Source organism: Lissotriton helveticus, chromosome 2_1 (assembly GCF_964261635.1).
Source record: "Lissotriton helveticus chromosome 2_1, aLisHel1.1, whole genome shotgun sequence".
NCBI classification, from domain to species: domain Eukaryota; kingdom Metazoa; phylum Chordata; class Amphibia; order Caudata; family Salamandridae; genus Lissotriton; species Lissotriton helveticus.
The window spans coordinates 228,595,731-228,607,045 of record NC_136059.1 but is presented as its reverse complement, the minus strand read 5'-3'; the positions used below and the strand labels follow the sequence as shown (position 1 = coordinate 228,607,045).

Here is an 11,315-nt window from a genome sequence, read left to right as displayed (position 1 = left end):
TTTCTTCAATTTTATAAAACACTATACTCTTCTGAATCCTCTTCTTCCGATCATTCCATATCCACTTTTTTATCTAACATTCATCCCTCTCCCATTATACCTGCTGACCTCTCTTCTTTAGAGACGAATTTAACACTTACAGAACTTCTTCTCGCACTGAAAACTCTTAAAAAGGATAAGGCCCCAGGTCCCGATGGCTTTACAGTTGAATTTTTTCTGCATTTTTCCAATCTCCTTCTTCCAAAATTACATCTGCTTTTATCTACTTTCTTCAACTCTGGTTCTTCTTCTGGCTCTTTTTGGGATGCTCTCATTTGTGTTCTTCCCAAACCAGGTAAAGATCCTCAACATTGTAAAAACTATAGGCCCATCTCTCTAGTAAATATCGATTACAAAATCTTTTCTAAGGCTTTGGCATTACGTTTAGAATCTCATTTACATGGTCTTTTAGGAAAGGAGCAATCTGGTTTTGTTAAGGGTCGCTTGCTTGCCGATAAAACTCGGTTGTTTTTTGATATTTTATCCAAAACTTCTCACTCGTCAGACTCTATTGCAGCCATAGCTCTTGACGCTGAGAAAGCTTTTGATAGAGTTGAATGGAGATATCTTTTCCAGACTTTGAAGTGGTTTGGTTTTGGGCCTAAAATTTCTACTCTGATTTCTCATTTATATTCCCATCCAAGAGCAGCTATTGCGGCAAATGGTGGTATCTCTCCATATTTTTCCTTGGAAAGAGGGGTTAGGCAGGGTTGTCCCTTATTTCCCTTCTTGTTTAACCTTGCCCTCGAACCTTTCTTAGGGGCCGATTAGGATGGCGGACGGACTTGCGTCCGTCCGCCACCCCTGAGTAGGAGGGACCGTCCGCATGGGCAGCGGCGGTCCCTCCATGGCAATTAGGATGTGACCGCCAGGGTGGCGGTCACATCCTCTATTTTTAACATTGCGGCGGGTGCAGCTTCAAGCTGCACCCGCCGCAATGTTAAAAAGGCATGTGTTGCATTTACATGCACAAAGCGGCAGGCACCGCACGGTGCCTGCTGCTTTGTGTACGCAAATGCAGGGGGGTACCATAGGTACCCCCCATGTGCACCCCCCACCCCCCATTCACCCAGGGGGCCCGCAACGGGCCCCCAAAGTGAATGTCCGTTTGCTTTTCCATGGCGGAAAAGCCGCCGTGGAAAAGCATATTTACACCAACATCATAATATGGCGGACGGTGTCTCATAGACACCGCCTGCCATGTTATAGCGGAAAAGCGGCGGACGGAATTCCAGACCCACCAGCCATCCTAATTTGGCGGTGGGTCTTTGGAGTTTCCGCCGCGGTTTTTCCGCATCCTCCAGGCCGGCGGACACTTCCGCCGGCCCGGAGGATGCGGAAAAACCGCCATCCTAATCGGCCCCTTACTACGGATTCGTCAAAATACTAAAATTCATGGTTTTAAATTCAAGCACACTTCAGTTAAAATGGCAGCTTATGCTGATGATGTTTTATTGTTTCTGTCACATCCCGAATCTTCCCTCCCTGCTTTTCTGGATGAAGTTAATTCTTTTGCGCTGGTTTCCGGTTACAAATTAAATAAAGACAAATGTGAAATCTTGCCTCTCACTAAAGTTACTTTTAAGGCCGATTTTACCGATTCGGGTTTCACGTGGAGCCCTAACTATATTACGTATCTGGGTCTTCATTTTAGTTCATCTCTTTGAAGCTCCATTGCTCGTAGCATGGAGGACTGCATAAAAAAACTAACTACTCTTACTACTAAATGGCATCCCCTCTACCTATCGTGGTGGGGCAGATTAGATGCGGTCAAAATGATGCTCTTACCCATAGTTCTTTTTACTATTTCCAACATTCCTTTTTCGATACCTTTGACATTTTTCAAGAAAATTAATTCAATCTTATCCCGCTTTCTATGGGGGCATAAACGGGCTCGTATGTCTATATCCAAACTGTGTCGACCCAAATCAGAAGGTGGAGTGAATTTTCCAAATTTTTCACTATCATAAATCCTTTTTATTAAATCAAGCATCCAAATGGATTCTCGGTCCCTCCACGCCTTCTCCTTTATGGTTAAATTTGGAACAATCCCTTATTTCACCTTTCACTTTTGATGAATACCTTTTGTTTTCACGCAAGCCACAATCATTATCTACTCCTATTCTTAAATATACTTCCAAGTTACTCCCGCCGTCTCACGTATCCTCCTTTTTTGAACAACCTATATGGCACAATACTTCTATTTTGATCAATAATAAGCCAATTTTTTGGAAAGCATGGAGACAACGTAACCTTATATGGGTACATCAATTATTTCATCAAGATTGCATCATTTCATTTTCTCAAGCCGCTTCCTCCTTTAACCTACCCCCCACTTTTCATGCCAAATACTTGTTACTGACACAAGCACTGTATTTAGCACACATTACTTACAAAGCATCATCTCCTCCTTACTCTACTGACTCCTCTGATATCCCCTCGTTACGAACCTTACTGATTAAGGGTAGCAGAGCTTCCAAGATTTATGCCCTTCTTCATGCACCCCGTGCCAAAACAAAGACAGAAATGTTGTGGGAGGAGGATCTTGAGGTTTCATGATCTATTGAGATATGGGATAAAATTTGGCTTAAATTGCGCAAATCTTATAGGGCTGCAAACATCACTCAGACTTTGGTTTTTGTTTATAATAGACTCCTATTATTGCCACTTGCCCTTAGCAAATATAATTCAGATTCTTCTGATACATGTTGGACATGCTCCTTACCTCATGCAGATCTGGTACACTCACTCTTCACCTGTGCACCAGTTCATACTTTTTGGACTCAGGTTTGGTCCCAAATGAATACTATCTTTTCCTCAAATCACCCTTTTTCTGTTACTCACATTTTTTTAGGAAGCTTATTTCCTATTTGGGTCCATCATACACCTAACGTCAAGATAATAAACTTACTATTAGCAGTTGCCTTCCAGCAAATCACTAAACTTTGGAAAGATCACACTAAACTTTCAAATCAGGCGTGGTGGTATGCTGTTTGTTCTAACCACAGATTGGACACAACCTTTGTTTATCCACTAGTTTTAGCCACAAAAAGAAGACAACTATGGGACCCCATTACATCCTTCTTTGATTTGAATGCTAGGCGCTCTTTGTCTCTAACTCCCCTCCAACAAGAAGTTGCAAAACCTCCATAATTTCCTTTAGCTTGTTATATTTCTTTTATTCACTATATACCTTCATTTGCATTTATGGTATGTTTTATGCCTAATTGATTATTATTCCACTGCTTTTTGTTTTTCACTGTATCTTGTTTTATTATAACTGATTTATTTCTCACGTTTACATCTCATACCTTTTAATGTATGTTCATCATAACACTGTTAATATTGTAACTTGCATTCTTTTATACTATTTACCTCAATAAAATTCTTCTGAACTGAAAAAATTGTCAATACACTTGATTTCACAAACTGCAGTGCTGTAGCTACTACACCCTGCAGTATAGACAAGATGAACAAATGTCAATAGGAAGAATTCACTATAAAGGAAAATAGTTATAACAAGTGTTATATTTGGGCTGATATCATGAAAAAATTTAAATTCTGACATTTGTTATGAGTATAAAAGCAATGCGACAGAACATCAGACCAAATTGTATGTGTTAAAATGGTAAGTAGTTCTAACAGTGAACAGTGAGGGGGTTGTGGTAAGGGTTAGGTAAGGGATCATGGTTAGATTTACTATTAAGTGAAGAGTTTGATATAATATTAGATTTAGCACGAGGATTAAGGTAAAGTATAGGTAATGGTAAAATGTTTGATAGTGATAGGTTTAGCGTTCATTCTCGTAGTTAGGTTTAAAGTTAGAGTCTAGGTTAGACTAAGAATTAATTTGCAGTTACTGTTATGGGTGAGATGAATCAGGTTAATTGAACTGCATTTACTTCAATGTAGCTTTGTGATAAAAGCTTTGCTACTGTATGTCATCTGATGAAAATCAAAGTTGTGTTTATTGAGGAGTCTCTGTAGTACTTCAGAATGGTATTCCTCATAGCAGTGACCATTCTAACATAGATGCCTTGGAAGCATGCCTTAAAACATGGGAAATAGAGTCAATTAGATAAAGTGATGTTAGCTCCAGCAGATAGCCTAGTTCTCTTCAAACATTCAATCGCCTTTAAGGAAATTTGTCATAGGTTATCAAATTTCAACACTTTCTTTCATGAACTCTTCAAATTTATTATTGTTCTTAGACTAAATTGCTTTCCTTTACTAGCAAGATAAGCAAGATCAAGTGAGAATTGCCAATGTTTCTATTGCTCCAAAATCTGCTTTTATCTCTGTAGATTTAATAAACAATCTAGTATCGCTTGAACAAATATTTGGCTTGAAAATACCTGATGGTTCTCTAATACAATAAGTCCTACTAAAGTATGAGCAAGAGGTAAAAAAACAGAAGTTCACATCTCACAGAAAAACTGATCAAGGAAATAGATGAGCAGAAGGATCATTTGGGCAGCTAGTACTGAGGATTGCAGCTAGGGCGTCATAAGACCTCAAGTTTAAATAAAAAAGTTAACACTGGAAGAGAAAAGATGCAGTATCCATGACTCAGTGGAATCCTGCCTGAGTAAGATACCAGAAGAATACAGACTCTCCACAATATTTGCAATTGGTAATACTCCTCAGTCTAACTGTGGAACAAATAATGAACTGTTGGGTTACCCTACACAAATGTGAATATTTTATTGTTCCTACAGCCCAATCAAGCAGTACAAAAACGATAATAGCTGTTTGTCAATGCCTAACATTACCTAAGGCATCACCACATTAATAAGAAATGTGTTCTTCCCTAGAACAACTATGAGTAAAAAGGCACATGTTTGGCTCGTCAAAATGCCTGAGTAAGAATTTATAGACAAAAAAATTAAAGGAGGAATTGAATGATTTATATGGATGCTCTAAATGTCCATGACATTAAGGTACATTGGTTATTTTCGGCAATACGCATGGGATGACTGTCTTATCCAGTAGGAAGAGAGCCTCATTTGCCAACGGAGAAGTAACCTAGGTAGACAAATATAGATGGCAAATAAAATAGTGGCAATATGAGAAGATAGAATGACTAGTAAAGTGAACATATGTTCTATGCCTAGACATATAAAATACACAGTAGAATGATTGGGATAAAATAAATATATGTCTGGGATCGCGTCAGAACTCTGAATGAAAGAATGAACAAATACAATTTGTAGAGTGCATTACTATCCCAAGTATGTCTTGCATTGGGATCAGAGATGGAAGACAGAAGGAAGAGACTAAGCCCTGAAGATTTTAAACCACCAGTTTTGAGAAGTTTTATAAAAAAAGATCTTGATAATACTGACCGCGAAGAGGAAATAGGGGAGAATTTTGATCAGTTATCTCTACAAAAGAGAAACAACAGCTTCAGGACACTAGTTCTGAATCCCTAGATCATGGCCAGAGAAGCTGTGATGGAGTGTCATGGAGATAGGCCTTGCCTTCACACTGTGTTAAGTTAGCATGTGCTTATTAGAAGTCTAAACGTCATTTTTCCTTTCTGCTGCTTCTGCACACGGCACATATTGTTATTAATGCTTTGAGCCTAGTAGAATATTTTGCTTTACACGCGAATAATATGTTTTCCAATTGTATCAGCTTTGCTTGGTAAGCTATGTCTGTACAGTGAGTGCAGAGGCCTTCAAGGTTATTTCATCACAGTGGTTGTTGTTCGGTCTGATCAGAGCCCCTTCTAGACATAACACATATGCAGCTGGGGCCGACTTTGGCTTTTGGCGCTTTTAATACAGCACTGCACAGAGCATGCGAACACACTTGATGAATATTCGCATGCAGAGAGCTGTCGTAGGAGATGATGGGATCCCTCTCTACTAAGACCAAGAGGTATGGGGCCGCCCTTCTAAACCCAAAGAGACCTTCTGTAGATATAATATAATATACTAGCAAGGGAGGGTAAGACTGAGTTATCCTTTAGCCTTCTTCGCTTAAGCATTTTAACATGCTTTCTCCCTTTGTATTTTATGGACTAGTAACTATGCTGATAACCTTGTTGCTTATAATATGTTTGCTTGTATTAGCTAAGATACCGCGCTTGAGAACACTGCATTAGAAAAAAAAAATTCAAACTTGCATGTGTCTTCATTCACTCCTCGTTCTGGATTGGTATGTTAGTATAACGAAAGAGTGTTCATGTATTCCATGTTACCTGAGGTGTTCAATTTCTGGGTTGTCTAATCATTGGGGGTATCGAAGAATCAATGATACACTGATTGCTAGCCTGGTAGGGGATTTTGGATACTGAGGTGAGTTGTGGCACACCCTAATTCACTGAGGTTCTAAGTCTCTATGCACAGTTCTGTGTAAGAGCAGGATCCCTGCTACAAGGCGCCCCACCGTTGGTGGTCTTACTACATGCCACTTGAGTATTACTTATATCAGTCCTTAACACCCTTCACTATTGTTTCCGGAAGACAGTGGTGTCGGACAAACCTACCTATAGTTACATAGGTCTTTTCAAGCTTGAATTTTTTCAAATGGTTTCCTTTTGATTTACTACCCAGTTGTGCTACGTAGTTTTTTGTTGTACCTCTTTCTTACTGTGTCACTATGGGTGACGTTAACATACCGCAACATAGTCGTATTGCGGTTCGCAATCATTTGCAGGCTTATAACGTCGGGTTGGAGGGCATGGCAGTTATTATGGTAGTGAACGCAGAAGTGGCTTACCCTTACAAAATTTTCTATTCGTGGGTGACCTTCCCGGCAGTCAACGCAAATACTAATGTGTTCGACACTTATACGGCTACTGCCGTGCCTCAGGAATAAGTACCATACAGGACACAGGAAGTTGTGATTAATGCTTGGCAGCATCGAGTTTGGTTTAATGGCGCCCTACCCCACTCTTTACTAATCTCAAGATTAGGTCCTTTGTCCATTCCAGGCGCTACCTGGCCTGTTTTGGCTGGATTTACACTGCATCCTAGACATGGAGCGGTTCCCGTTACCGAATTACAGCTGTTACATACAGTCACAATTAGTGTAATTCGGTCGTTAGTGCAGTACATTACCCGCAACCTCCTGGGCGGGGCCCCAGGTGCTGCGGCGCTTCCGGCCGGACCGAGCAATATGAAGCTTAGTCCAGTTATGGTTAATGCAGTGATGGGCAAGCACCCCCAGGATAAGGATGATATGCCTTTCTGGCTTGCAGAGAAATTTGACCAGCTGGAAGCAGTATTTCCTAACACGACTCCTGTTGAAAAACACAGGATTCTGACAATTAGTTTGCCTAAAGACTTGATACCCGAAGCTGGTGACTGTGAGCCTTGGGGTAAGATTTTTGCGGCGGTGTACACGAGATGCTTCAGCACTCCGTCAATGACCGTCCTCCCTTCTGTCATTAAACATGTTCAAGATGAGCACGGATCGGAGGCAGCGGTTGAATTGGGCATTGCGCTCTTCGGCAGTTTTGACGTTGTTTCCGATCTCGTCCTTGCAAATGTCAAGGGAGATGCGGTAAGCTTTCAGGTGTCTAATGCTTTGCAGGCAGTTCCTGATACCGATAAACCCCACCAGTTGCCGACAATTATTACGGCGGCTTATAAAACTGTGGGCCATAACAGTTTGGGTCTCAAGCCTTTCTCGACAAAAGAGAAAAAACAACCCCAAGGGCAGAAGTCGGAAACAGACGACCAGCCCAAGGCTAAGAAACAAAATTGGCCAAAAAAACAGAAACAGGGTAAACAACAACAGAAGCAGGGGTCATGTCCAGCATCGCCTGTGGCTGCACCTACAGAACGTGTTTATGACTTGCGAGATCACTCGACGATAAAATCACCTGATCGTTTTCACGTTTCTGAACAACGCTCTCCTCGTTCTTTTCAGGACTCATCGGCCTCATTGACCGGTGGTGGAGGAGGCGGAAGAGGTCGGGGTGGTCAGCAGGGACGCAACCAGCCCTACCCTAAAGACAGTAAAGGCAAGCAGGACGATTTAACACCGAAAAGGCCCCAGTTTCAGAAAAAGAAAATTGCCGCCTTAACAGCGAGATATGCCACTGATAGTGAGAACGCAGCTTCGGAATCAGACATGGGCTCTGACCTTGCTGGACAGCGTGGCGGAGATTACCATAGTGCGAGAGGCCCTGCATCCACTACTGAAGGTGACAGCGACTGACCAGTTTGTTGTTGTGGAGACAGCTGATACCAGAGTGGCTCCCCCTGATAGACTTTTTAACATTGTCCTTTTAATTAAAGGTGACATACGACGTACCATAAAAGGGGTATTTTGGGAAAATCTTACAACTACCTATGACATTTTGTTGGCGGATGCTGACTCGCCCCCACCTTTTGTTCTCGCAGCTCCAAGAGGGGAGGAGGGGATCCTCCCTAGTTTCGCGCACACTGTCTCGAAGGAGCATGCGCTGAATTTTGTAGAAGAGTGGGCTAAGGCTCTTGCGCTGGCTCTGTATCGTACACACTGTGGGTGGGATACATTTTCCCCACATCACGAGATTCCCTTACGGTCTATGCCACAGCCTCAACCTCAATATCCCATCCAACGTGAAGCTAAGGCTTCCGTTGTGGAAATCCTTGAACAATTGGAATATCAAGGTGTAATTGAAACTTGTGTGTCACCGATGAATAACCCACTTTTTACTGTGACCAAGCCTGATGGATCGTACCGTTTGGTATTGGATTACCGGCATTTGAACTCGCATTGCCGTACCTGTGCAGTACAGAATACTCACGGCTCTGCCTTAGTGGAGAGTCTTATGCGTAAATGGTTTCAAACCACGCTTGACATATCCAACAGTTTTTTGCCCACCATTTGGATGGTCTAAGTTCCCAATGCACCAGTTTTACAAGCGGCGGCATACAGCGCCATTTTAAACGGTTGCCGATGGGCTATAAGAATAGTCCAGGTGTGTTTGCTGCCCGCATTGTCTCTTTCTAGGAGAGAGTTGACCCAAATGCGTGTTCGTATGTGGATGACATTTATCTCACAGACGACGAACTTTGGGCGCATCTGTGTCGTGTTGACCGCATAATTTGTAGCTTTGCGGACTTTGGTTACAAATTTAACTTTGCAAAGTCTCATAGTGCAGAATACACAGTGTTGTTTCTGGGCTACGAGCTCAACAATGAAGGTCGAGGATTGGCTCCTCACTTCTTGGAGAAATGCGCACAACTGCACACTCCGACAACTCTGAAAAAATTGCAGTCCTTGCTGGGATTTTTGAATTTCGGGCGTTCATACATTCCTGAATATGCCCAGCATATCAAGTCTTTGTATGCTTTGATACAACCTACTTTTACCAAATCTTGCTGGCTGCCGGAACATACAGCTGTTTTGCAATCTTTGCAAGCAGATCTTCTAGAATCTAAATTCTTACTGACTCGTGATAACCACACCAACCTGGGGATAAGAATCATCCCTGGGGTGGTGGGTTTCACGTACCTTACTTTTGACGAAGGAGACACAGTACCTAATGCTTACAAGTCACACTTGTACACATCGACAGAAATGTGGTTTTCCACTGTGGAAAAAGGTTTGACAGCAGGGCAGAACGCGATTCTAAAGGAACGTGCACTGTCGCAGAGAAAACGTATGTTAGTTGTTACCCCGTATCCTGTATTGGAGGCAGTGACGAAAGCCAGTGTACCTAATTCTAAAGCTTTGCACCCACGGTGGATACAATGGGCAGCATCATTGACGTCTCCGGATGTCACGTTTATTTTTGATGCCTCCCTACAGTCGCAGGAGTTTTTGCAGTATGAATTTGTTCATCCTGCACCTTTGACTATGCGGCCTTTTGAGGATTTCCATTGTATCATTTACACTGATGGTTCAGCGCAAGTTGCGCATGGGTCTAAGCACGCTTACGTTTCAGCTTGCGCCATTGTGGTAGGTGCCATGATGAACGATGAGTTCAAGTCCAGGGTCGTGCACACACAGACTTTAGGAGACTGCACCGCACAATTGGCAGAGCTTTGTGCTCTGATGCTTGCATTGGAGTACGCTGATCCTAGTGTGACAACTCTTATTGTGAGTGATTCTTACTACTATGTCCAGTCCTACGATGAAAACCTGTTCTTTTGGATTCAGAATGATTTTCGTGATTCCAAGGGTAGCACAATAAAACATAAAATGATCTGGGTCCGAGTGGCTGAGCTTAAAGAGCAGTTGCCACTCGTGTTTGTAATTCATACTCTCGGTCATCAGAGTGTAGGAGTCCACGCTGTTGGTAATTCATTGGCTGATGAGGCACCAAAACAAGCAGTATCGACATATTTGGTTGCAGCCGTTACACGTTCCAAAAGTAAGATTGATGATGATATCTTGGCAGCTGTTGCTGCGACTGAGAAGGGAAGTAAATATCCTAAGGGGTTCCCTTTGAAGTATTCATACCACTTAAGTCCTGATAAAGTACCTTATGTGTAAATACCTGACGTTGGTCAAAGGTTGATTCCCAACCCAGACCGCAGGTCCTCTCTGATTACAGCTGCCCATGAAGGTGTTGCGTCTGTGCATGCGGGCGTTTCGGCTACTGTTTCTCAGCTACAACAACGTTTCTGGTGGCGGGGACTGTACAAACAGACGTGTGATTATGTCCTTCAATGTGACATTTGCCAGCAGATTAAACCTTCAACTGCTGCGTGTCCCCCCCAGACACAGTTGTACATTTCTAATAAACCGCTAGGTTGTGTTTACTTAGATCACTGCGGTCCTTTTTCTTCTGATACTGCGTATAAGTACATCTTAGTAGAAGTTGATTCATGCACATGCTTTGTGTGGGTGTGGCCACACCACAGCGCTGATTCGCGAACTGTCATGAGACTTGCGTGTTTTTAGTAGGGATTTTTGCCTGTGGTACCTTCCATTCGGATCAGGGTCCTGCTTTCGTCTCTAAGGCGTATAAGGATGCCATGGCTTTGTTGGGGGTCCAAGTCAAGTTTTCATCTCCATACAGACCTGAGGGTAATAGTGTTGTGCAGCGAATGAACTGAGATATAAAGCAGTCTTTGACAGCTAGAGTTATAGGCACTGGCAGGAACTGGCTGGCCCATCTCAAAAGCGTACAGCGTGCTCTAAATATTCTCCCTAGAAGGTCTCTGGGAGGGCGGACCCCATACGAAATGCTCTTTGGTATCAAGATGTATGTCTCGGACCTTGACGGTCTAGACCAGGCGGCTGTTGCTGCCTCCTTTGACGTAGATAAACATTGCAATATTTTACAGAATCTACAAGAGACGAGAGACAGTCTTGCAAAGGAACAT

At 42.5% G+C, this 11,315-nt stretch overlaps 1 pseudogene; it reads left to right on the top strand.

Moving 5' to 3' along the window:
* Positions 1-9,561: 9,561 nt before the first annotated feature.
* LOC144820100 (uncharacterized) lies at positions 9,562-10,890 on the top strand (annotated as a pseudogene).
* The last annotated feature ends 425 nt before the right edge of the window (positions 10,891-11,315 follow it).